At 38.3% G+C, this 27,194-nt stretch overlaps 1 protein-coding gene across 1 annotated transcript in view; it reads right to left on the reverse strand.

Annotated features, from left to right (window-relative positions):
• The window catches only part of FRAS1 (Fraser extracellular matrix complex subunit 1), an 868,578-nt gene that overhangs the window by 605,348 nt on the left and 236,036 nt on the right, over positions 1–27,194 (reverse strand).

Below are 27,194 nucleotides of genomic sequence, written 5' to 3' on the forward strand. Positions count from 1 at the left end.
CTAGATCGCTATTTACACTGCATAGGAACTCACCGAAATACGAAAGATAGACTTTCTCCACTTGCAGCCTTCAGTTGAGATACGCCAGAGATCGGCGGTTACTTTACCGTGCACCTGTATAGATGTGATCGACGTCGCAGGTCATGTGGTCTTCAAACTGTCCAATGGCAATAGCGGATTATCGGAAGAGTTTCAAACAGCGATATATTTCACCTTTGGCTTTTCCAGAGATCTTCAGTGGTTAGGTTCAACTTGGGTCTACAGAGCACTCTATTTACTAAATATTGACCTCCAATGTAAGATACTTTGTTGCAAATCATCAACGCGTTTCAGCTGCTTACAGCTTTTTTCAAGATGCACTTAAAGGAATCTTCTATCTTCATCCATCTGACACGGAGCGGCTCCATCTTCAAGACATCCGGCACGGAGCATCCTCTTCTTCCGACGACTACCCGACGAATGAAGGTTCCTTTAAGTGACGTCATCCAAGATGGCGTCACTTAGATTCCGATTGGCTGATAGAATTCTATCAGCCAATCGGAATTAAGGTAGAAAAAATCCTATTGTCTGATGCAATCCGCCAATAGGATTGAAGTTTAATCCTATTGGCTGATCCAATCAGCCAATAGGATTGAGCTTGCATTCTATTGGCTGTTCCAATCAGTCAATAGAATGCGAGCTCAATCCTATTGGCTGATTGCATTAGCCAAAAGGATTTTTTCTACCTTAATTCAGATTGGCTGATAGAATTCTATCAGCCAATCGGAATCTAAGGGAGGCCATCTTGGATGACGTCACTTAAAGGAACCTTCATTCGTCGGGTAGTCATCGGAAGAAGAGGATGCTCCGCGTCGGATGTCTTGAAGATGAAGCCGCTCCACATTGGATGGATGAAGATAGAAGATGCCGTCTAGATGAAGACTTCTGCCCGTCTGGAGGACCACTTCGCCCGGCTTGGATGAAAACTTCTCCCGGCTTCGTTGAGGACTTCGGCCTGGTTGGATGAAGGCTTCTGCCGCTTCCTTGAGGATGGATGTCCGGTCTTGAGAACTGTAAGTCGATCTTCAGGGAGTTAGTGTTAGGTTTTTTTAAGGGTGTATTGGGTGGGTTTTATTTTTAGATTAGGGGTTTGGGCCGCAAAAGAGCTAACTGCCCATTGAATGGCAATGCCCATCCAAATGCCCTTTTCAGGGCAAAGTGGAGCTAAGGTTTTTTAGTTAGCTTTTTATTTATGGGGTTTGTTGTGTGGGTGGTGGCTTTTACTGTTGGGGGGTGTTTGTATTTTTTTTTACAGGTAAAAGAGCTGATTACTTTGGGGCAATGCCCCGCAAAAGGCCCTTTTAAGGGCTATTGATAGTTTAGTTTATGCTAGGTTTTTTTTTTTTTTTGGGGGGGGGGGTATTTTGATAGGGCTATTAGATTAGGTGTAATTAGTTTAAAGATCTGCAATTTGTTTTTTATTTTATGTAATTTAGTGTTTTTGTTTTTTGTAATTTAGCTAATTTAATTTATTTAATTGTTTTTAATTTAGTTAATTTATTTAATTGTAGTGTAGTGTTAGGTGTTATTGTAACTTAGGTTATGTTTTATTTTACAGGTACTTTTGTATTTATTTTAGCTAGGTAGTTATTAAATAGTTAATAACTATTTAGTAACTATTCTACCTAGTTAAAATAAATACAAACTTGCCTGTAAAATAAAAATAAACCCTAAGCTAGCTACAATGTAACTATTAGTTATATTGTAGCTATCTTAGGGTTTATTTTATAGGTAAGTATTTAGTTTTAAATAGGAATTAGGTAATGATAGTAATTTTATTTAGATTTATTTAAATTATATATTATATTAGGTTTAGGGGTTAATACATTTAGAATAGTGGCGGCGACGGCGGTAGATTAGGGGTTAATAAAAATAATGTAGGTGTCGGCGATGTTGGGGGCAGCAGATTAGGGGTTTATAAGTATAATGTAGGTGGCGGCGATGTCCAGAGCAGCAGATTAGGGGGTTAAACATTTCATTTTAGTGTTTGCAATGCGGGAGGGCCTCGGTTTAGTGGTTAATAGGTAGTTTATGGGTGTCAGTTTACTTTTTATCACTTTAGTTATGAGTTTTATGTTACGGCGTTGTACTATAAAACTCTTAACTACTGACTTTAAAATGCGTTAGGGATCTTGGAGGTAGAGGGTGTACTGCTCACGTTTTGGCCTCCCAGGACAGACTCGTAATAACAGCGCTATGGAAGTCCCATAGAAAAAAGACTTTACGAAGTTTACATAAGTCGTTTTGCGGTAAGGCCAAAGAAGTGTATGGTGCCCCTAAACCTGCAAGACTCGTAATAGCAGCGGTAGTGAAAAAGCAGTGTTAGGACCTGTTAACGCTGCTTTTTCAGCCTAACGCAAAACTTGTAATCTAGCCGTTTGTTATTATGTAATGTGATCCCATTACGGTATCATTTCAATTCTCTGTTTGCTAAAAGTTATTCGCCTAGATTTAGAGTTTGGCGTGAGCCATCAAAAGCAGCGTTAAGGGCTCCTAACGCTGCTTTTTACCGCCCGCTGGTATTTAGAGTCAGTCAGGAAAGGGTCTAATGCTCACTTCCAAGCCGCGACTTTCCATACCGCAGATACGGCTGAAGTGAGCGGTAGAGCCTCTACCGACAAGACTCCATCCGCAGGAAAAAGACAGTAGTTAAGAGCTTTCTGGGCTAACGCCGATTTATAAAGCTCTTAACTACTGTGCTCTAAAGTACACTAACACCCATAAACTACCTATGTACTCCTAAACCGAGGTCCCCCCACATCGCCGACACTATAATACATTTTTTTAACCCCTAATCTGCCGACCGCACATAACCGCCACCTACAATATCCCTATAAACCCCTAATCTGCTGCCCCTAACATCGCCGACACCTACATAATATTTATTAACCCCTAATCTGCCCCCCCAACGTCGCTGCTACCTACCTACACTTATTAACCCCTAATCTGCCGACCGGACCTCGCCGCTACTCTAATAAATGTATTAACCCCTAAACCGCCTCAGTACCGCCTCAAAAACCCTATCATAAATAGTATTAACTCCTAATCTGCCCTCCCTAACGTCGCCAACACCTAACTTCAAGTATTAACCCCTAATCTGCCGACCGAACCTTGCCGCTACTCTAATAAATGTATTAACCCCTAAAGCTAAGTCTAACCCTAACCCTAACACCCCCTTAAGTTAAATATAATTTTAATCTAACGAAATAAATTAAATATTATTAACGAAAGTCTTCCTATTTAAAACTAAATACTTACCTGTAAAATAAACCCTAATATAGCTACAATATAACGAATAATTATATTGTAGCTATTTTAGGATTTATATTTATTTCACAGGCAAGTTTGTATTTATTTTAACTAGGTACAATAGCTATTAAATAGTTATTTAATAATTAATAGCTACCTAGTTAAAATAATTACAAAATTACCTGTAAAATAAATCCTAGCCTAAGTTACAATTAAACCTAACACTACACTATCAATAAATAAATTAAATCAATTAACTACCTACAATTACCTACAATTAAATAAACTAAACTAAATTACAAAAAAAGCCCCACTAAATTACAAAAAATAAAAAAAAGATTACAAGAATTTTAAGCTAATTACACCTACTCTAAGACCCCTAATAAAATAACAAAGCCCCCCAAAATAAAAAAATTCCCTACCCTAATCTAAATTAACAAAGTTAACAGCTCTATTACCTTACCAGCCCTTAAAAGGGCTTTTTGCGGGGCATGCCCCAAAGAAATCAGCTCTTTTTCCTGTAAAAAAAAACACAATACTACCCCCAACATTACAACCCAACACCCACATACCCCTACTCTAACCCAAACCCCCCTTAAATATACCTAACACTACCCCCCTGAAGATCTCCAGCCAATCAGATTGAGCTTGCATTCTATTGGCTGTTCCGATCAGCCAATAGAATGCGAGCTCAATCTGATTGGCTGATTGGATCAGCCAATCGGATTGAACTTGAATCTGATTGGCTGATTCAATCAGCCAATCAGATTTTTCCTACCTTAATTCTGATTGGCTGATAGAATCCTATCAGCCAATCGGAATTCGAGGGACGCCATCTTGGATGACGTCACTTAAAGGAACCTTCATTCGTCGGTAGTCGTCGGTAGGAAGAGGATGTTCCGCGCCGGAGGTCTTCAAGATGGAGCTGCTCCTCGTTGGATGGATGAAGATAGAAGATGCCGTTTGGATGAAGATGTCTGCCGGTCCGTATGTCCTCTTCTGCCCGGATAGGATGAAGACTTCTGTCGCTCCGGATGTCTTCTTTTGGTCCATCGGTGCCCGGTTGGTGAAGACGACTCAAGGTAGGGAGATCTTCAGGGGGGTAGTGTTAGGTTTATTTAAGGGGGGTTTGGTTTAGAGTAGGGGTATGTGGGTGGTGGGGTGTAATGTTGGGGGGTGGTATTGTGTTTTTTTTTACAGGAAAAAGAGCTGATTTCTTTGGGGCATGCCCCGCAAAAAGCCCTGGTAAGGTAATAGAGCTGTTAACTTTTTTAATTTAGATTAGGGTAGGGAATTTTTTATTTTGGGGGGCTTTGTTATTTTATTAGGGGCTTAGAGTAGGTGTAATTAGCTTAAAATTCTTGTAATCTTTTTTTATTTTTTGTAATTTAGTGTTTGTTTGTTTTTTGTAATTTAGTTTAGTTTATTTAATTGTAGGTAATTGTAGGTACTTGTAGTTAATTGATTTAATGTATTTATTGATAGTGTAGTGTTAGGTTTAATTGTAACTTAGGTTAGGATTTATTTTACATGTAATTTTGTAATTATTTTAACTAGGTAGCTATTAAATAGTAAATAACTATTTAATAGCTATTGTACCTAGTTAAAATAAATACAAAGTTGCCTGTAAAATAAATATAAATTCTAAAATAGCTGCAAACACAAAAGAAGAGAGAGCGCAGCCACGACTCACGGTAAAAGTTTTTAATATATCCTTACTTCGCAAACAAACATATTGCACTTACAAACGTTTCAATAAAAACAGGCGTCTCTTGGTTTACTTTAATCGTCCGTTACTGTGGTATGGTTGATCTGTCCTTTTTCGCTGTATGCGTTCACTCTTTGGTGTCCCTCGAGTTACGCTCCTTCCAATTGCTCTTTTATTTGTAGCGGTGCTTTTTTGACTAACTTTTCTGTGCCGTCTACGCGTTTCTTCCGTCTTCTGCGGACTTTCTCAAGACTCTTTTGGCAGTGTATGACATGTTCGCGGGGATCCACGATTTAAAAGTCCGTTACTCCTCCTCTCTCCAATGACGTGGCCCAATTGGCTCTTTAGAAATTTCTACGCCCACTTGCACAGTTCATCGGGCAATTGTGTGAAAGAAAGGTAACAATGTTATTAACTACCTATTTCGTACATGTCATCTCCTTACATTTACCTCACGCATATAACGCGCTACAGTGTACCTTTTACATATAAGTTAAAAATAAACCATAAAACCTATCTAGATAAATGACATACGTATAAAACACTTCTACAACCTAATGTTCTACATTAGTGTCTACATTAAACCTATTTAAAACTATTTTAAACTATTAAAAACAGCAGCATGAAATTCCCTAATAATTTACCTATATACCTATGTACCTATACTCGATGTTTGAATATTTAAAATCTAATGTATAAACCCTAGCTCTCATATCGGTTCTACTTATGTGCAGCTTCTATTTTTGTAAAGGTTACTTGATCTATCTTATAACATAAAGGCTTGAAGATCCAAGTCAATATTTAACCCCTTTGGAGCCAGACTTTCTAATATGTGAATCCATTTCGTTTCCTTCTTTCTTAATATAGTTAATCTTTGATGTGGATTCGAATCTATGGGAACTATTTCTAAAATGCTAATCTTTAGACTGGTGGGATCTTGTCTGTGGTGGGTTCTAAAGTGTTCAGACACACTGTGGGTTTTTAACCCCATCTCAATGTTGTTTATGTGTTCGTAACACCTCCTTTTTATTTTTCTCTTTGTTCTCCCTACATAGATCACCCCACATTTACAGGTGAGACTATAAACTACATATGTAGATTGACATGAACCTCGTGAGGTAATCGGTATAGTTTTGGTATGGTTCCAATTATCTATGGAATCTCTATTCCAGATAATGGGACACATGCAACAATTCTTTCTACCACACCTATATGTCCCTGGTTTTTGTACAACCCACTGATTTAGGGTGCCAGAGTTCCTTATATTGCCCCCTATCGGGCCTTTTAGTTTTGATGGTGCTAGAATATTTTTCAGATTTCTGTTCTTTTTGAAGACTACATTTGGTTTATCCTCTATAGCTTCTTTCAACCAAGGATCTGCCTTTAGTATTCCCCAATGTTTCTGTAGTGTCTTTTTAATAAATCCAGCACCCTCGTTATATGTCGTGATGAACCTTACTTTCTTATTCAGGTCATTTTGATCTGGTTCTTTTTCCCTTTTGGGGAATAATAATTCCTCCCTTGTACACTTCTCGTTATGTTTCCTAGCTGCTCTAATGCTATCTCTTCCGTAATCTTTTTCAATAAATTTCTTTTCTAAGATATCTGCTTCATGGTTATAATCCTCTAATTCAGTGCAGTTCCTGCGGATTCTGCGGAACTGTCCATTTGGGATGTTCTGCTTCCAGGAATTCTTATGCCCACTATTGGCATTTAGAAAGCCATTACTGTCCATTGGCTTTCTATAATTTCTGACTTTAATAGATTTTGACACTTGATCAACAAAAAATTCAACATCTAGGAACTCAATTTTTTCCTTCGACATTTTACTTGTAAACATTAGGTTGTATTGATTGTTGTTCATGTGTTTCACAAAATCTTGTGCAATTAGACTTTCTCCTCGCCAAATAATCTTGTGCAATACAACCTAATGTTTACAAGTAAAATGTCGAAGGAAAAAATTGAGTTCCTAGATGTTGAATTTTTTGTTGATCAAGTGTCAAAATCTATTAAAGTCAGAAATTATAGAAAGCCAATGGACAGTAATGGCTTTCTAAATGCCAATAGTGGGCATAAGAATTCCTGGAAGCAGAACATCCCAAATGGACAGTTCCGCAGAATCCGCAGGAACTGCACTGAATTAGAGGATTATAACCATGAAGCAGATATCTTAGAAAAGAAATTTATTGAAAAAGATTACGGAAGAGATAGCATTAGAGCAGCTAGGAAACATAACGAGAAGTGTACAAGGGAGGAATTATTATTCCCCAAAAGGGAAAAAGAACCAGATCAAAATGACCTGAATAAGAAAGTAAGGTTCATCACGACATATAACGAGGGTGCTGGATTTATTAAAAAGACACTACAGAAACATTGGGGAATACTAAAGGCAGATCCTTGGTTGAAAGAAGCTATAGAGGATAAACCAAATGTAGTCTTCAAAAAGAACAGAAATCTGAAAAATATTCTAGCACCATCAAAACTAAAAGGCCCGATAGGGGGCAATATAAGGAACTCTGGCACCCTAAATCAGTGGGTTGTACAAAAACCAGGGACATATAGGTGTGGTAGAAAGAATTGTTGCATGTGTCCCATTATCTGGAATAGAGATTCCATAGATAATTGGAACCATACCAAAACTATACCGATTACCTCACGAGGTTCATGTCAATCTACATATGTAGTTTATAGTCTCACCTGTAAATGTGGGGTGATCTATGTAGGGAGAACAAAGAGAAAAATAAAAAGGAGGTGTTACGAACACATAAACAACATTGAGATGGGGTTAAAAACCCACAGTGTGTCTGAACACTTTAGAACCCACCACAGACAAGATCCCACCAGTCTAAAGATTAGCATTTTAGAAATAGTTCCCATAGATTCGAATCCACATCAAAGATTAACTATATTAAGAAAGAAGGAAACGAAATGGATTCACATATTAGAAAGTCTGGCTCCAAAGGGGTTAAATATTGACTTGGATCTTCAAGCCTTTATGTTATAAGATAGATCAAGTAACCTTTACAAAAATAGAAGCTGCACATAAGTAGAACCGATATGAGAGCTAGGGTTTATACATTAGATTTTAAATATTCAAACATCGAGTATAGGTACATAGGTATATAGGTAAATTATTAGGGAATTTCATGCTGCTGTTTTTAATAGTTTAAAATAGTTTTAAATAGGTTTAATGTAGACACTAATGTAGAACATTAGGTTGTAGAAGTGTTTTATACGTATGTCATTTATCTAGATAGGTTTTATGGTTTATTTTTAACTTATATGTAAAAGGTACACTGTAGCGCGTTATATGCGTGAGGTAAATGTAAGGAGATGACATGTACGAAATAGGTAGTTAATAACATTGTTACCTTTCTTTCACACAATTGCCCGATGAACTGTGCAAGTGGGCGTAGAAATTTCTAAAGAGCCAATTGGGCCACGTCATTGGAGAGAGGAGGAGTAACGGACTTTTAAATCGTGGATCCCCGCGAACATGTCATACACTGCCAAAAGAGTCTTGAGAAAGTCCGCAGAAGACGGAAGAAACGCGTAGACGGCACAGAAAAGTTAGTCAAAAAAGCACCGCTACAAATAAAAGAGCAATTGGAAGGAGCGTAACTCGAGGGACACCAAAGAGTGAACGCATACAGCGAAAAAGGACAGATCAACCATACCACAGTAACGGACGATTAAAGTAAACCAAGAGACGCCTGTTTTTATTGAAACGTTTGTAAGTGCAATATGTTTGTTTGCGAAGTAAGGATATATTAAAAACTTTTACCGTGAGTCGTGGCTGCGCTCTCTCTTCTTTTGTGTTTGCAGTTCTTTTCCAGTCTGATACACTCCTTAGTGTTCAGTGAATCGAGCAGCAGCGCCACACTTACAAGACCACAGAGGAGAGGAGAACGAAGAGGAACAAAAAGAAGTTTCCGCAGAGAATTTTCTACCATACTCCCTGAGACATTAAGGTAACACAGCCTTATATTACAAAACCCAACAATATACATACATAATTTTTATGTGGGGGTATCTATCTCATTAATTGTGATCAAGCATTTGCAGTAAAAGGCTATCGTTCAATAAAGATTATGTATTGAACTTTTTGGCAATTGATATTGGTTTTTAATAAAATTTATTCAGGGTACTGTTAGCGCTGTTTTTTAGAAAGTGTGTTAGTGTAAATTCTAAAATAGCTACAATATAATTATTCGTTATATTGTAGCTATATTAGGGTTTATTTTACAGGTAAGTATTTAGTTTTAAATAGGAAGACTTTAGTTAATAATATTTAATTTATTTCGTTAGATTAAAATTATATTTAATTTAGGGGGGTGTTAGGGTTAGGGTTAGACTTAGCTTTAGGGGTTAATACATTTATTAGAGTAGCGGCGAGGTCCAGTAGGCAGATTAGGGGTTAATAAGTGTAGGTAAGGTAGCAGCGACGTTGGGGGGGGGGCAGATTAGGGGTTAATATTATTTATTATAGGGTTTGCGAGACGAGAGTCCGGCGGTTTAGGGGTTAATACATTTATTATAGTGGCGGCGAGGTCCGGTCGGCAGATTAGGGGTTAATAAGTGTAGGTAGGTAGCGGCGACGTGGGGGGGGCAGATTAGGGGTTAATAAATATTATGTAGGTGTCGGCGATGTTAGGGGCAGCAGATTAGGGGTTCATAGGTATAATGTAGGTTGCGGCGGTGTACGGAGCAGCAGATTAGGGGTTAATTGTGTAATGCAGGTGTCAGTGATAGCGGGGACGGCAGATTAGGGGTTAATAAGTGTAAGGTTAGGGGTGTTTAGACTCAGGGTTCATGTTAGGGTGTTAGGTGTAGACTTAGAGAGTGTTTCCCCATAGGAAACAATTGGGCTGCGTTAGGAGCTTAACGCTGCTTTTTTGCAGGTGTTAGGTTTTTTTTCAGCCCAAACTGCCCCATTGTTTCCTATGGGGGAATCGTGCACAAGCACGTTTTTCCAGCTAGCCGCTACCATAAGCAACGCTGGTATTGAGAGTTGAAGTGGCGGTAAATTATGCTCAAAGCTCACTTTTTGGAGCCTAACGCAGCCCTTCAGAGAACTCTCAATACCAGCGTTGTTTAAAAGGTGCGGGGGGGGGGAAAAGGAGCGTTAGCTACGTGGGTCGTTACCGACAAAACTCTAAATTTAGACGATTATTTCTTTAAAAAAAAAAAAAAGTGTTAATATGTGACAAAACCACGATCACGATTTATTGTTTTGTTTGTTTTTTGTCTGATGCTAAATTTTAATCTACGGACAAAATAAGGATACTGTATATATATATATTTTTTAAAATAAGTAATAAACAATACATTAAATATGTTATTTAGATTTTGCAACCAAAGTTGTAGAACATAATAATTAGTATCTATTATTGAATATATTATGCATTGGCCAAATTAAAATAGTTTTAGGTGTCTTAGTAATTTTGTGATGTTTTTTGTTCAGTTTTTCTTAGACAAAGTTTAATGAATGAATAGTAATCATACAGTGCTAATTAGATGTGATGCATATTTAGGAATGTAAGGTATGTCAGCAATTAAAAAAATATGAAACTGCTTTATTCATTGTATAAATTGGGTCAGGGTATTGGTTCAGCCAGCAACACACACAGGCAGTAGATTTATCAGCAGTTATAATTTATTATTTATTATTGATTTTCAACTCAATCAAATTTACCCTAAGAAAAATGCTTTAATGTGTTGGAGCATTACTGAACTGCTTCTTGCATATAACTAATAACAAATAAAGGCCTAGATTTGGAGTTTGGCGGTAGATGGGCTGTTAACGCTACGCAGGCTTTTTTCTGGCCGCACCATAAAATTAACTCTGGTATCGAGAGTCCAAAAAAATGCTGCGTTAGGCTCCAAAAAAGGAGCGTAGAGCATTTTTACCGCAAATGCAACTCTCGATACTAGAGTTGCTTACGGACGCGGCCAGCCTAAAAAACGTGCTTGTGCACGATTCTCCCATAGGAAACAATGGGGCTGTTTGAGCTGAAAATAAACCTAACACCTGCAAAAAAGCAGCGTTCAGCTCCTAACGCAGCCCCATTGTTTCCTATGGGGAAACACTTCCTACGTCTGCACCTAACACTCTAACATGTACCCCGAGTCTAAACACCCCTACCCTTACACTTATTAACCCCTAATCTGCCGCCCCCGCTATCGCTGACCCCTGCATTATATTATTAACCCCTAATCTTCCGCTCCGTAAACCGCCGCAACTTACATTATCCTTATGTACCCCTAATCTGCTGCCCCTAACACCGCCGACCCCTATATTATATGTATTAACCCCTAATCTGCCCCCCTCAACGTCGCCGACACCTGCCTACACTTATTAACCCCTAATCTGCCGAGCGGACCTGAGCGCTACTATAATAAAGTTATTAACCCCTAATCCGCCTCACTAACCCTATAATAAATAGTATTAACCCCTAATCTGCCCTCCCTAACATCGCCGACACCTAACTTCAATTATTAACCCCTAATCTGACGACCGGAGCTCATCGCTACTATAATAAATGGATTAACCCCTAAAGCTAAGTCTAACCCTAACACTAACACCCCCCTAACTTAAATATAATTTACATCTAACGAAATTAATTAACTCTTATTAAATAAATTATTCCTATTTAAAGCTAAATACTTACCTGTAAAATAAATCCTAATATAGCTACAATTTAAATTATAATTATATTATAGCTATTTTAGGATTAATATTTATTTTACAGGCAACTTTGAAATTATTTTAACCAGGTACAATAGCTATTAAATAGTTAAGAACTATTTAATAGTTACCTAGTTAAAATAATAACAAAATTACCTGTAAAATAAGTCCTAACCTAAGTTATAATTAAACCTAACACTACCCTATCAATAAATTAATTAAATAAAATACCTACAATTACCTACAATAAAACCTAACACTACACTATCAATAAATAAATTAAATACAATTTCTACAAATAACTACAATTACATAAACTAACTAAAGTACAAAAAATAAAAAAGAACTAAGTTACAAAAAATAAAAAAATATTTACAAACATAAGAAAAATATTACAACAATTTTAAACTAATTACACCTACTCTAAGCCCCCTAATAAAATAACAAAGATCCCCAAAATTAAAAATCCAATCGGAATTCGAGGGACGCCATCTTGGATGACGTCCTTTAAAGGAACCGTCATTCGTCGGGAGACGCCGAAAGAAGAGGATGGATCCGCGTCGGCTGCTTCAACATGGACCCGCTCCGCACCGGATGGAAGAAGATCGAAGATGCCGCTTGGATGAAGATGTTTGCCGGTCCGGATGTCCTCTTCTTGCCGGATAGGAGGAAGACTTTGGAGCCTCTTCTGGACCTCTTCAGCACCGGATGCCAGGACGGATCGGTGATACCTGGTGAGGTGAAGACAAGGTAGGAAGATCTTCAGGGGCTTAGTGTTAGGTTTATTTAAGGGGGGTTTGGGTTAGATTAGGGGTATGTGGGTGGTGGGTTGTAATGTTGGGGGGGGGGTATTGTATGTTTTGTTTTACAGGCAAAAGAGCTGATTTTCTTGGGGCATGCCCCGCAAAGGGCCCTGTTCAGGGCTGGTAAGGTAAAAGAGCTTTTAAATTTATTAATTTAGAATAGGGTAGGGAATTTTTTTATTTTGGGGGTCTTTGTTATTTTATTAGGGGGCTTAGAGTAGGTGTAATTAGTTTAAAATTGTTGTAATATTTTTCTTATGTTTGTAAATATTTTTTTATTTTTTGTTACTTAGTTCTTTTTTATTTTTTGTACTTTAGTTAGTTTATGTAATTGTAGTTATTTGTAGAAATTGTATTTAATTTATTTATTGATAGTGTAGTGTTAGGTTTTATTGTAGGTAATTGTAGGTATTTTATTTAATTAATTTATTGATAGGGTAGTGTTAGGTTTAATTATAACTTAGGTTAGGACTTATTTTACAGGTAATTTTGTTATTATTTTAACTAGGTAGCTATTAAATAGTTAAGAACTATTTAATAGCTATTGTACCTGGTTAAAATAATTACAAAGTTGCCTGTAAAATAAATATTAATCCTAAAATAGCTACAATGTAATTATAATTTATATGGTCGGCAGATTAGGGGTTAATTATTGTAAGTAGCTTGCGGCGACGTTGTGGGGGGCAGGTTAGGGGTTAATAAATATAATACAGGGGTCGGCGGGGTTAGGGGCAGCAGATTAGGGGTACATAAGTATAACGTAGGTGGCGGTCGGCAGATTAGGGGTTAAAAAAATTTAATCGAGTTGCGGCGATGTGGGGGGACCTCAGTTTAGGGGTGCATAGGTAGTTTATGGGTGTTAGTGTACTTTAGGGTACAGTAGTTAAGAGCTTTATGAACCGGCGTTAGCCCAGAAAGCTCTTAATTCCTGCTTTTTTCCTGCGGCTGGAGTTTTGTCGTTAGAGCTCTAACGCTCACTTCAGAAACGACTCTAAATACCGGAGTTAGAAAGATCCCATTGAAAAGATAGGATACGCAATTGACGTAAGGGGATCTGCGGTATGGAAAAGTCGCGGCTGAAAAGTGAGCGTTAGACCCTATTTTGAGTGACTCCAAATACCGGCGGTAGCCTAAAACCAGCGTTAGGAGCCTCTAACGCTGGTTTTCACGGCTAACGCCGAACTCTAAATCTAGGCCAAAGTGTATTAACCCCTATATCCGCCATCAAACCCACACTGCAAGTAATAACTAAATTATTAACCCCTAAATCCGCCAACCTCAACATCGCAAACTACCTAGTAAAACTATTAACCCCTAATCCGCCATTAACCCACAACGCAATAAACCTATTAAAACTATTAACCCCTAAACCGCCAAAGCCCACAACACAATAAACCTATTAAAGTATTAACCCCTAAACTGCCAAAGCCCACAACGCAATAAACCTAACCCCCCTAACCTAACACCCCCTAAATGAACCCAAATTACCTAATTTACAAAATACTAAAGTTACTATTAAATTTAAAAAAAACTAACACTACTTTAAAAATACAAATAAACTAAGTATAAATTAAAGGAACAGTCTAATCAAAATTCTGGAGTAGACTGTCCCTTTAAGCTACAATTACAGAAAATAAAAAAATCTAAGTTTACATAAAATAAAAACGAAAATTACCAAATGTAAAAACATTATACCTAATCCCTATGAAAATAAAAAAGCTCCTCCAAAATAAAAACACCCCCTACTCTAATAAACTACCAGTAGCCCTTAAAAGGGCTTTTCGCAGTGCATTGCCCCAAGATAATCAGCTTTTACATCAAAATACACAAACATAGAAACATAGAAACATAGATATTGACGGCAGATAAGAGCCATAGGCCCAGCAAGTCTGCCCGACCTTACCTAACAGTATAAACTTATCTAGTTCGTAGGATAGCCCTATGCTTGTCCCATGCATTTTTAAAGTCCCCCACAGTGTTTGTTGCTACTACCTCTTGAGGAAGTTTATTCCATAAATCAATCACTCTTTCTGTAAAGAAGTGCTTCCTCAAATTACTCCTGAATCTACTACGCTTTAGCTTGAGCTCATGACCCCTTGTTCTTGAATTTTCCATTTTATGTAAAATACCCACAGCCTCAGTTTTACTAAACCCTTTAATGTACTTGAAAGTTGCTATCATATCACCTCTTTCCCTTCTCTCCTCTAAGCTATACATATTTAGGTCATTGAGCCTGTCCTGGTAAGTTTTATTTTTTAGACCATGTACCATTTTGGTAGCCCTCCTTTGCACAGATTCAAGTTTGTTAATATCCTTCTGAAGATATGGCCTCCAGAACTGCACACAATACTCAAGATGAGGCCTAACTAATGATCTATAAAGTGGCATAAGAACCTTACTATTTCTGCTGCAAATACCTCTACCAATACATCCAAGCATTCTGCTAGCCTTACTTGCTGCATTACTACATTGTTTACTAAGTTTTAAATCATCTGAAATAATAATTCCCAAGTCCTGTTCCTCGTCTGTAACAGTCAGTAAAGTGTCATTGAGTCTGTAATTAACATTTGGATTTTTCTTCCCTAAATGCATTATTTTACACTTTGCTGTGTTAAACTTTAGATCCCAGTCGTTTGTCCAATCCTCCAATTGTTGTATATCACTTCTCATTTTGTCTACCCCCCCTGGAACATCCACTCTGTTGCAAATTTTTGTATCATCTGCAAAGAGACATACTTTCCCCTGTAGCCCTTTGCTGATATCGCAGATAAATATGTTAAACAAAACAGGCCCCAGAACTGACCCCTGAGGAACACCACTAGTAACAGCCCCCTCTGCTGAATGAACTCCATTTACTAAGACACTTTGTTTTCTGTCCTTAAGCCAGCATTCCACCCAGTTCACAATTTTTGAATCTAGACCAAGGAGATATAGTTTGTGAATAAGTTTATTGTGTGGGACGGTGTCAAATGCTTTGCTGAAATCTAGATATGCTACATCAACTGCTCCTCCCTTGTCTAATACTTTTGTTACATAATCAAAGAAGTCAATTAGATTAGTCTGACATGATCTCCCTGAAGTAAAACCATGCGGATTTTGGTCCTCTAAATTGTTTGTCTTTATGTAAGTCATAATTCTTTCTTTTAAGAGGCTTTCCATTAATTTCCCTACTACTGAAGTTAAACTAACTGGCCTGTAGTTGCCAGATTCTTCTCTACTGCCCTTTTTATGAAGAGGTATTACATTTGCTATTTTCCAATCATCTGGGACAGCTCCTGTTAATAGTGACTGATTAAACAGATCAGTTAATGGGACAGTTAGCACTGATCGAAGTTCTTTTAAAACCCTTGGATGAATATTATCAGGACCCACTGCCTTTGTAACATTTATTTTTGATAATCCTAACAAAACCTCATCCTCTGTAAAAAGATTACTATTAAGCTTGTTTCTATTTTGCGTAGCATCCCTTAATGTAGACATTGTATCTTCACAATCTTTAGTGAAAACAGAACAGAAGTAATCATTGAGACAGTCTGCAATCTGCTTATCTCCTTCTATTATTCTACCATCAACTGATTTCAATTTTACTATTCCTACCTTATTTTTTCTTCTTTCACTGATATATCTAAAGAATGTTTTGTCCCCATGTTTAACTGACTGTGCTATCTTCTCTTCTGCATGAGCTTTAACCTTCCTAATTAACTGCTTAGTCTTTTTTTGTTGGAGTCTCCATATTTTCATATCATCATCTGCTTGTGTGTGTCTGTAATTTTTATAAGCTATCTTTTTTGTCTTTACAGCATGTGCTACTTCTTTGGAAAACCAAATTGGTTTCCGCTTTCTTTTACTTTTACAGACATGTCTAATACAGTGTGCGGTTGCATCTAAAATGGCACCTTTCACAAATTCCCACTGTTCTTGAACCCCTGTAATAAGAGTTTTCCCCTTTAAATATTTTTTTAGGTATTCTCCCATTAATGAAAAATCTGCCGTCCTAAAGTCTAAAACTTTTGTTTTAGTCTGGGTGGACAGTTCCTGAACATGAATACTAAACCAAACAGATTGATGATCACTGGATCCTAAGTTCTCACCTACAGACACATCTGAAACTGTATCACTGTTTGTAAGTATTAGATCTAATATAGCTTCCTTACGAGTTGGTTCCTTGACTAATTGTTCAAGTGATTCCCCTAGCAGAGATTCAAGAATATACCTGCTTCTAGCCGATCTAGCAGAAGGAATCTTCCAGTCTATATCTGGCAAATTAAAGTCCCCCAGTACTATAACCTTACCCTTCATGGTCATTTTGGTTATTTCATCTAATAACAGATTGTCCAGTTTTTCATCCTGCAATGGAGGCCTATATACAACCCCTATTCTAAAAACATTTTTATCTCCAATTTCCAAAGTCACCCAAATACTTTCCACCTCATCATTTGTTCCTACAATTTCAGTAACCTTTATATTTTCATTTACATACAAAGCAACTCCTCCACCTTTCTTTCCTACTCTGTTCTTTTTAAATAACCTGTATCCAGGTATGACTATGTCCCAGTCATGCAAATCATTGTACCATGTTTCTGTTATAGCTACTAAATCCAAGTTGTCCCTAGTCATTATCAGTAAAACCCCCCACCCACCAAACCACCCCAAATAAAATAACCTAACACTAAAAACCCTAAACTACCCATTGCCCTGAAAAGGGCATTTGTGGGGCATTGCCCTTAAAAGGCCATTTAGCTCTTTTACTGCCCACCCTATCTAAATAAAATAAAAAATACAAATAAAAAACCTTAAAAAACCCTAAGTCTAAGCCCCAGATTGCTACTCACCGTTCCAGAAGTCCGGCGGAGAAGGTCCTTTTCCAGGCGGTGAAGTCTTATTCCAAGCGGCGACCTCTTCTTTCTTCTTCCTGGGACATCCTTCGTGGAGCGGAGCTGAAGACTGCGGAGCTGAAGACCGGCAACCCGGGAACTGAAGACCGGCGACCGCGGAGCTATGGAGCGTGGATATAAAAATTCAAGGTAAGCAAATAAAAATGACGTCCATTGAATTCCTATTGGCTGATTTGATTCTTCAAATTCAAATCAGCCATTAGGATGAAAGCTACTCAAATCCTATTGGCTGTTCAAATCAGCCAATAGGATGAGAGCTAATGAAATTCTATTAGCTGATTTGAATAGCCAATAGAATTTCAGTAGTTCTCATCCTATTGGCTGATTTGAACAGCCAAAAGGATTTGAGTAGCTTTCATCCTATTGGCTGATTTGAATTTGAAGAATCAAATCAGCCAATAGGAATTCAAGGGATGCCATTTTTAATCGCGTCCCTTGAATTCTCTATCCAGTGTGCGGCGAAGATCGGACGAAGAGGATCCTCCACGCTTCATGGCTCCGCGGTCGCCAGTCTTCAATTCCAGGGTTGCTGGTCTTCAGCTCTGCTCCACGAAGGATGTTCCAGGAAGAAGAAAGAAGAGGTCGCCGCTTGGAAGAAGACTTCACCGCCTGGAACAGGACCTTCTCCGCCGGACTTCAGGAACGGTGAGTACCCGCCTGGGGCTTAGACTTAGGGTTTTTGGGGTTGTTTATTTTATTTAGATAGGGTGGGCAGAAAAAAGAGTTAAATGCCCTTTTAAGGGCAATGCCCAACAAATGCCCTTTTCAGGGCAATGGGTAGTTTAGGGTTTTTAGTGTTATTTTATTTGGTGTATTTTGATGTAAAACAGCTGATTATCTTGGGGCAATGCCCTGCAAAAAGCCCTTTTAAGGTCTACTGGTAGTTTATTAGAGTAGGGGGTGTTTTTATTTTGGGGGGCTTTTTTATTTTCTTAGGGATTAGTTATAATTTTTTTAAATTTGGTCATTTTCTTTTTTATTTTATGTAATCTTAGATTTTTTTTATTTTCTGTAATTGTAGCTTTAAGGGACAGTCTACTCCAGAATTTTGATTAGACTGTCCCTTTAATTTATAATTAGTTTATTTGTATTTTTAAAGTAGTGTTAGTTTTTTTTAATTTAATAGTAACTTTAGTATTTTTTAAATTAGGTAATTTGGGTTCATTTACGGGGTGTTAGGTTAGGGGGGTTAGGTTTGTTGCATTGTCGGCTTTGGTGGTTTAGGGGTTAATACTTTAATAGGTTTATTGTGTTGTGGGCTTTGGCAGTTTAGGGGTTAATACTTTAATAGGTTTATTGTGTTGTGGGCTTTGGCGGTTTAGGGCTTAATACTTTAACCCCTTAAGGACCAGCGACGTACCCTGTATGTCACTGGCCTTTTTTTGGGACTTGATTTTTTTATAGTGCGGTCTTGCCACCAGCGTTGAGACTGCTCTATTCCAAAAAGCCTGCTGGAGGGAGGGCATTAATAGCGTGTTCTTGCTAGACTTGTGCTATTATGTCCTGAAATAACCCTTAACAACCAGTGACATACAGGATACATTGTGGTCATTAAGGGGTTAATAGGTTTATTGCGTTGTGGGCTTTGGCGGTTTAGGGGTTAATAGTTTTAATACTTTTATTGTGTTGTGGGTTAATAGTTTTAATAGGTAGTTTGCGATATTGGGGTTGGCAGATTTAGGTTAATAATTTAGTTGCGGTGTGGGTTTGATGGCGGATATAGGGGTTATTAGTTTAATTAGGCTTATTGCGTTGTGGGGGGTTGTCGGTCTAGGGGTTAATACATTTATTATTAGTAGTGAAAGGGGAGATTGCGGATATAGGGGTTTTTACGTGTCGGGCTTATTTTTGGGAGGTGTGTTAGACTGTTACGGGAGATTTGATATTTTCTTTACTTAGGCGCCGGCAGTTTCTAAAGTGCCATAAGTCATTGGCGACTCCAGAAATTTGTATTTACGCTCATTTCTGGACATCACTAGTTTATTAGACCTACGGCACTTTATGAACTGCCGGCACCGTATATGTAATAGCCCGATGTGAGAGGTGAAATTAAGGGCGGCGCGGTTGCAGCGCTTGCACTGAAGCCTGCTTCGTATATGTAATCGTGCTCCTGGTGAGCAAATCACAAGAGGCATATTTATGTAGCCACCAATAAGCAAATAGTTAAAGGGACATTAAACCCATTTTTTTCCTTTCATTAGTCAACTAGAGCATGTGATTTTAAACAACTTTCCTATTTTCTTTTATTATGTAATTTCTTTTGTACTCTTGGTATCCTTTGTTGAAAAGGATACCTAGGTAGGCTCAGGAGTCGCTGATTGGTGGTATCACATATATGCCTCATGTTATTGGCTCACCCAAAGTGTTAACTGGGTCCCAGTAATGCATTGCTGCAAATTAAATAATAGAAGTAAATGGGAAAGTTGTTTAAAAATTACTCTCTGCTCTATTTGAATCCTGAAAGAAAAATGTTGGGTTTCATGTCCCTTTAATTGCTGCTCCTCAGCATACCTAGGTATCATTTTCAACAAAGAGAGAAGAACATTTGACAATAGAAGTTAATTTAAAAGTCTCTTTAAACTGCATGCTCAATTTGAACCATGAATGTTTCAAATTTTTTACTCCCTTTTGAAATGTGATAACCGTTGCAAAAATATAGGCCAGAGTTATATTAAAGGTACAGTAAAGTCAAAATGAAACTTAAACTGACTGGATATAGTATGAAACAACTTTCCAAGTTACTTATACTGTATTTCCAATGTTTCTTAGTTCTCTTAATTTCCTTTGTTAATCCTAGGTGAGCTCAGGAGCATGAACGTGTATTTAGCCATCTGGCAGTATTTGCAACATTATTTATTGCAGTAATACAATGTTGCAAATACCGCTGCCATAGACTGCTAAAGACACGTGCACACTCCTAAGCTCCTATCAGACTACCTAGGTTTATGCTTCAACAGAGGATAACAAGAGAACAAAGCAAATTTGATAATAAATTAAAATTTGAAAGTCGTTTAAAATCGCATTCTCTACCTGAATCATTAATATTTCATTTTAACTTTACTGTCCCTTTAAATAAATGGCTTCCTAACCGATTTCACAGAATCTGAAATAATTTTGTGAGCACAGAGACAGATAAAGAGAGAGGGAGAATCTAAATGACAAATTGCTCTCTGTGCTTTTAAATGCCAATAGTTAAATCAATATTTGGGGACTGCACGTTACATCTTGCAGAAGGGGACAAAGTTTTCTTAACACAGTTTTTTTTTGTTTTTGTTTTTTAAAGGATCCGAGTGCCAATAGTAATTTTTCCCTCTTTGCTGGATAAGTTAGGTTTTTTAATCTTCAAAATTAGACTGCGCCAAATCTATAATGTATTTTATATACACTGATAAATATGATCAGACTCTTAGGTATATTAGAAAATAACATAACTGCAACTGGAAAAAAAAGGTTGATTTAATAAGCTCTCTTTGTTCATTCACCTCAAGAAAATCTCTGAGTTCTTTACTACTTCAATCACATTCCATTATGGCCAAACAAGTCCTGATTACAGATATTACACCGCTTCAGAACCTTTCCACAGTGCTCATGTGCGTTCAAAGCCACAATCACAAGAACACACTGATCTGTCATGTCTTATACTTTATATGCTTGGGAAATGCCAGAGGCAATAATGTAAAATGCAGAGCTCCTGCAATTACAACTGCTTTATCTTTCACACAAAAATTCATCACAAGCAAATAACAAATTGTTAACTTATGTTGATTTTTTAAAGATAGGCCTCAGAAATAACTTTAAAAAAGTTTTTATGCGCTAAAATAAAAATTTATCACTGTTAAGTCACATTACTGTTAGCAATAGTATTCTTTACAACATTTCTCAGAGGCTTTCAAGGAGAGCGAGACTTATAGGAGGTGGCCTGTGCTTTGCAGGCGGGTTTTGGCGGGAGAGGTATGGCCACAGTTGTGCAATGGGCGGGTTGTGGTGGGAGAGGCATGGCCACAGTTGTTCAATGGGAAGGTTGTGGAAGGAGAGGCATGACCACAGTTGTGCAATGGGTGGGAGAGGCATGGCCACAGTTGTTCAATGGGCAGGTTGTGGAAGGAGAGGCATGACCACAGTTGTGCAATGGGCAGGTTGTGGCGGGAGAGGCATAGCCACAGTTCTACAATGGGCGGGTTGTGGCGGGAGAGGCATGGCCACAGTTCTGCAAACGGCAGGTTGTGGCGGGAGAGGCATGGCCACAGTTGTGCAATGGGCGGGTTGTGGCGGTAGAGGCATAACCACAGTTGTGCAATGGGCGGGTTGTGGCGGGAGAGGCATGGCCACAGTTGTGCAATGGGCGGGTTGTGGCGGGAGAGTCATGGCCACAGTTGTGCAATGGGTGGGTTGTGGCAGGAGAGGCATGGCCACAGTTGTGCAATGGGTGGGTTGTGGCAGTAGAGGAATGGCCACAGTTGTGCAATGGGCGGGTTGTGGCGGGAGAGGCATAGCCACAGTTGTGCAATGGGTGGGTTGTGGTGGGAGAGGCATGGTCACAGTTGTGCAATGGGCAGGTTGTGGCGGGAGAGGCATAGCCACAGTTGTGCAATGGGTGGGTTGTGGCGGGAGAGGCATGGCCACAGTTGTACAATGGGCGGGTTGTGGCGGTAGAGGCATAACCACAGTTGTGCAATGGGCGAGTTGTGGCGGGAGATGCATGGCCACAGTTGTGCAATGGGCGGGTTGTGGCGTGAGAGGCATAGCCACAGTTGTGCAATGGGTGGGTTGTGGTGGGAGAGGCATGGTCACAGTTGTGCAATGGGCTGGATTGGGTGTATTGTGGGCTGGTTTGTGTGGAATCTGCCAGTGTTGTGGAACAGTCCTGGCAAACCAAGACCCTTCTATTGACAGGGAAAGCTGCAGACGTTAAAGCGGTTTCCCTCCCAAACAGTTGCAATCCCAGAATATCCAAGACAGTTAAAAAAACTAACACTCAAACATTTCCACAAGCAAAAACTTGAAACCGGTTAATGAGAAATTAAAATAAAAATTAGACAACCTTGTCAGCTTTGAAATAGTGAGAAATTAACCTCAAGACAAGCAGGAATAATAGAGTAGTTATAAATGCCGGGCTGAAGTGTAGATGAAAAATCCTGACCACACCTCTATAACGCCCTGGAACTCCCACTATTAGCCCTTCATGATACCTTTCTTTCTATCCAGCGAGACTATTTTACTGTAACAACACAGACATGCAAATATATTATAACGACAAACATTTACATAAACGGTTTTGCTAGAGTGTGGGCTCTATGGGCTGGCTCCTATGCTTACATTCCTGCTTTTTCAAATAAAGATAGCGACAGAACAAAGAAAATGTTGTAATAGGAGTAAAATAGAAAATTGCTTAAAATTGCATACACTGGGCTCTATTTAACAAGCTCCGTATGGAGCTTGATGGCCCCTGTTTCTGGCGAGTCTTCAGAAACAGCAGTTATGAAGCAGCGGTCACAAAGACCGCTGCTCCATAACCTGTCCGCCTGTTCTGAGCAGTACGGTCGGGTTGATTGACACCCCCTGCTGACGGCTGATTGGCTGCGAGTCTGCAGGGGGCGGCGTTGCACCAGCAGCTCTTGTGAGCTGCTGGTGCAATGCTGAATACGGCGAGCGTATTGCTCGCCGTATTCAGCGAGGTCAGGCGGACCTGATCCGCAGTGCCGGATCAGGTCCGCCAGACCATGATAAATATGCCCCTCTATCTGAATCATGAAAGAAAAAAAAAATGGGTTTTGTGTCCCTTTAATTTTAATTTCAAACATGATCTAACCTATACAATGAGACCTCCTTGGCAGCCTAACGACATCAAAGAATTTCGCCCATTTAGCGGACTAGCTTTTTCCCTCCTCACTGGTAGACTTGGGATAACTTTCCAAGCCTTTCTATAATGTGCTTTTTAATATTCCCTGAATTTCTATGACATCAAACTAGACTGAAGTGAAAACGTATTTATTTCTAAGTATTTGATAAGGATTAATCATTTATTTATACCTAGCTTGTACTTGTATGGAGAACGCTTCTTCATGTGTTGATATAAACAAGAACATATACAATATTAAAGCATTTTAAATATGTCGCTGACAGTAATCACTGTAAATGCATTCCAAGGGTATCGGATAACACTTAACAGCAAGTAAATAGAGTCCATTCATAAAACAGTCAGCTATGTTTAAATATTAATTTCCAAACACCAGGGTGTAAAGGGACAGTAAAGTCATAATTATACATTTATAATTTAGACAGAGCATACAATTTCAAACAACTTTCCAATTTACATCTATTATTTAATTTGCTTACTTTTGTTTTTATCATTTGCTGAAAGGTTTATCTAGGTAAGCTCAGGAGCAGCAAAGAATTAAGGTTCTAGCTGCTGATTGGTGGCTGCATATAAACCGATTGTCATTGGCTCACCCATGTGTTCAGTTAGAAACCAGTAGTGCATTGCTGCTCCTTCAACAAATGATACCAAGAGAAAGAAGCAAATTTGATAATAGAAGTAAACTGGAAAATTGTTTAAAATTGTATGTTCTACCTAAAACATGAAAGATATTTTTTGGGTTTCATGTCCCTTTAACTGCTTACCATAATCATCACTAAATGAGAGGTACTCTCATAGCTTAATGCTTATGGCATTGATTCAGTCAGTAAGAAAGTTTTGCTTGTGTATTCTTATTGGTCACCTGCTACTTCCACTTCCTTCTTAAAGGGACAGTAAAACACCTTGCAATTACGAATTTTGCAGTATTGCAATAAATAAATAAACATTATCAACTTGTTTGCTACACATGTTTTTCAAAGCCGACCTTCATCCACAACATACCTAATTAGCCGTTTTAATTCCTGATTTATACTGCATTATTATTTAAGAAAATGTCTGCTAATGGCCGTTATTTTTCCCCCACAAAACGTGGAAACCCTACCTGAAAGTCAGGAGGTATAGCCAATCAGAAGCCATTATGCCTGCTCCTTCACTTCACATTTACTGACAAATATGTAGGGGATCAGGAAAGCAGGCATCGGGAGCAAGCTGAAGTGACTTGCACAGATTTTTGGGCAAAAACATTTCAGTTCTGGACAGTGGATCAGATACATTTTTGTGCACAGGTGTAAAAATAATGACAGCGAGGACACTGAAGCGGATACAAACACAGAAATATGACAATTTTTATACTCTTTGCATAAAAAAATCTACAAAAATGTACAGTTTAGTGTCCTTTAAAGGGACAGTCAACACCAGAATGTTTGTTGTTTAAAAAGAAAGATAAACCCTTTAATACCCATTCCCCAGTTTTGCATAACCAACATTGTTATAGAACCTCTGTGATTATCTTGTATCTAAACCTCTGCAAACTGCGCCCTTATTTCAGTTCTTTTGACATACTTGCATTTTAGCCAATCAGTGCTCACTCCAGGGTAACTTCACGTGCATGAGCTCAATGTTATCTATATGAAACACATGAACTAATGCCCTCTAGTGGTCAAAATGCATTCAGATTAGAGGCAGTCTTCAAGGTCTAAGAAATTAGCATATGAATTTCCTAGAATTATCTTTCAACTAAGAATACCAAGAGAACAAACTACAATTGGTGATAAAAGTAAATTGGAAAGTTGTTTAAAATTACATTCCCTATATAAATCATGAAAGTTTTTTTTGGACTTGACTTTCTCTTTAATTTTTTTTTTATCAACTTTTGCAACTGTATGGTCTTTTATTCTCTCCACATGGAAATGGATTCAGGAGTGTTATTAATTATGTAAGATTTATAAAGCATAGAAATGAACCAGGAGCATATTACAATACATAACCCCTAGATTGTTTAGTAAATTATTTTTTAAGAGGAAGTGCCAGGACTTGTAGATGAGCTAGGCTGAATAATGTAAAAAATGACCTCTAGACAGCTGGCTTATGCTGCTGTAAATTTGCTGAAAATGAAACAAGAGTTTAATGAGAAAGAAAAGGACTTGTACGCACGCACACACGTTTAGCACTGATGCCGGTGACACTAATGCTACTCCTCATCACCTGCTGTGAGCAAACTGTGCTAAACAGAAATCTTATCTTCAGACTATACTTGAGATGAATATTAGTTTGATTAAGGGTGACAATGTGAACAGAGTCTCACTAATATAAAGAGACTTCAGCAATAAGAAGCTCAGAGACATTAAACTCCCCTTGCTTCCGTTTAAAAATTGTGCTTTTCCCACGCTCCCTAGAAAGGCCAAAAAAAAGCTAATTATGTGTCTTACGTTTTCTTCAAAAGGTTGAAAAATGTATAGCTCGTTTGGGCTAGTGGCAGCATTTTGAAGAAAACCTCAACATAATTTTCTTAAAGAGACATTAAACACTAAGGGCTAGATTACAAGTGGAGCACTAATTTATTGCTGGTTATTGCTAGCGCAAGCTCGCAGTAGCAATTAGCACTAATAAAATTAACCAGAGATCAGATCTCTTGTTAATTTTATAAATGTCCCCAATTGGCCCTAAAATACAGTGGTGTGTAGTTTATTAATATAAAATAACTGCAAGTAGCAGCTATCAGGGCTGAAAGTTAACGGGTGTGAGGTGTTAGTTGAGCGCAAATATCGCTTTCTCGGAAGCGATATTTTGCACTCAACTGGTAATCTGGCCCTAAATACATTTTATAAACATAGTATTGAGGTTAATCCTCACCTCCCTCTTGTCATGGGTGACCATGTTAAAATCTCTTTCATTACATTCCAGTGCTGTCCTGTTTGCGCATATACAGTAACTCTCCTTCAGATACCTGCAGTGTAACCTAGGTAACATAATGGCAGCACCCATAATTAGAGGGAGGCGCATGAAATGTATTTAGTGTTTTTCATCACTTTAAGTTGCTTTTTGGCCTCTCTATGGAAATATGGGACAAGCACAAATTTAAACCTCCAAAACTTTCCCGGAGTGTGCTCAATACTGGGAGGTGACTGGGGACTTGTGGTTGGTGGCCCACAGGCATTTTATGGGCAGAGCATTAACAGAAAATAAAATGAAAAATATATGATGTGTATTAATTGCAACATTGTCTTACATTTCATAGAGATTACATTTTGGATCATTTTAGGGAAACATTTATCAAGACTACAGACAGATGGACACATTATCCAGTAGAGAACCTATTTACTTGCAATTGGCACTTGCGATGTACAATTGTGTGGCAAAATGTAACATTGCAGAAGAGTTCTCTTGTGCAAAGTCCCCCTATTCTTGGGTAACCAATTGCGAGAGAGCAGGGTATGTCAATCAATCTGAACAAGCCAGTGTCGGGGTGATTCATCTTGCCACCTCAGAGGTGGTGGAAAGAATAAAGAAGTCGTTTCTGCTTCTTAAATTTGTGGTTGCAGGCTCGATCATGTGACCAGCACCAAAACTAAATTTCCAACTTAGTTTTATCAACAAATTTGCCTTGTTCTTAATGTATTCTTAGTTGAAAGCTAAACCTAGGTAGGCTCATATGCTCATTTTTAAGCCCTTGAAGTCCGCCTCTTATCTGAATGCATTTGACAGTGTTTTACAGCTAGAGGGCGTTAGTTTATGTGTGACAAATAGATAACATTGTGCTCACGCCCAGGGAGTTATTTATAAGTCACCACTGATTGGCTAAAATGCTGACAAAAGAACTGTAATAAGGGGGCAGCCTGAAGAGCCTTAGATACAAGGTAATCCCAGAGGTAAAAAGTATATTAATATAACTGTGTTGGTTATGCAAACTGGGTAATGGGTAATAATAGGATTATCTATCGTTTTAAGCAATACA

Source organism: Bombina bombina, chromosome 2 (genome assembly GCF_027579735.1).
Source record: "Bombina bombina isolate aBomBom1 chromosome 2, aBomBom1.pri, whole genome shotgun sequence".
Taxonomy (NCBI): domain Eukaryota; kingdom Metazoa; phylum Chordata; class Amphibia; order Anura; family Bombinatoridae; genus Bombina; species Bombina bombina.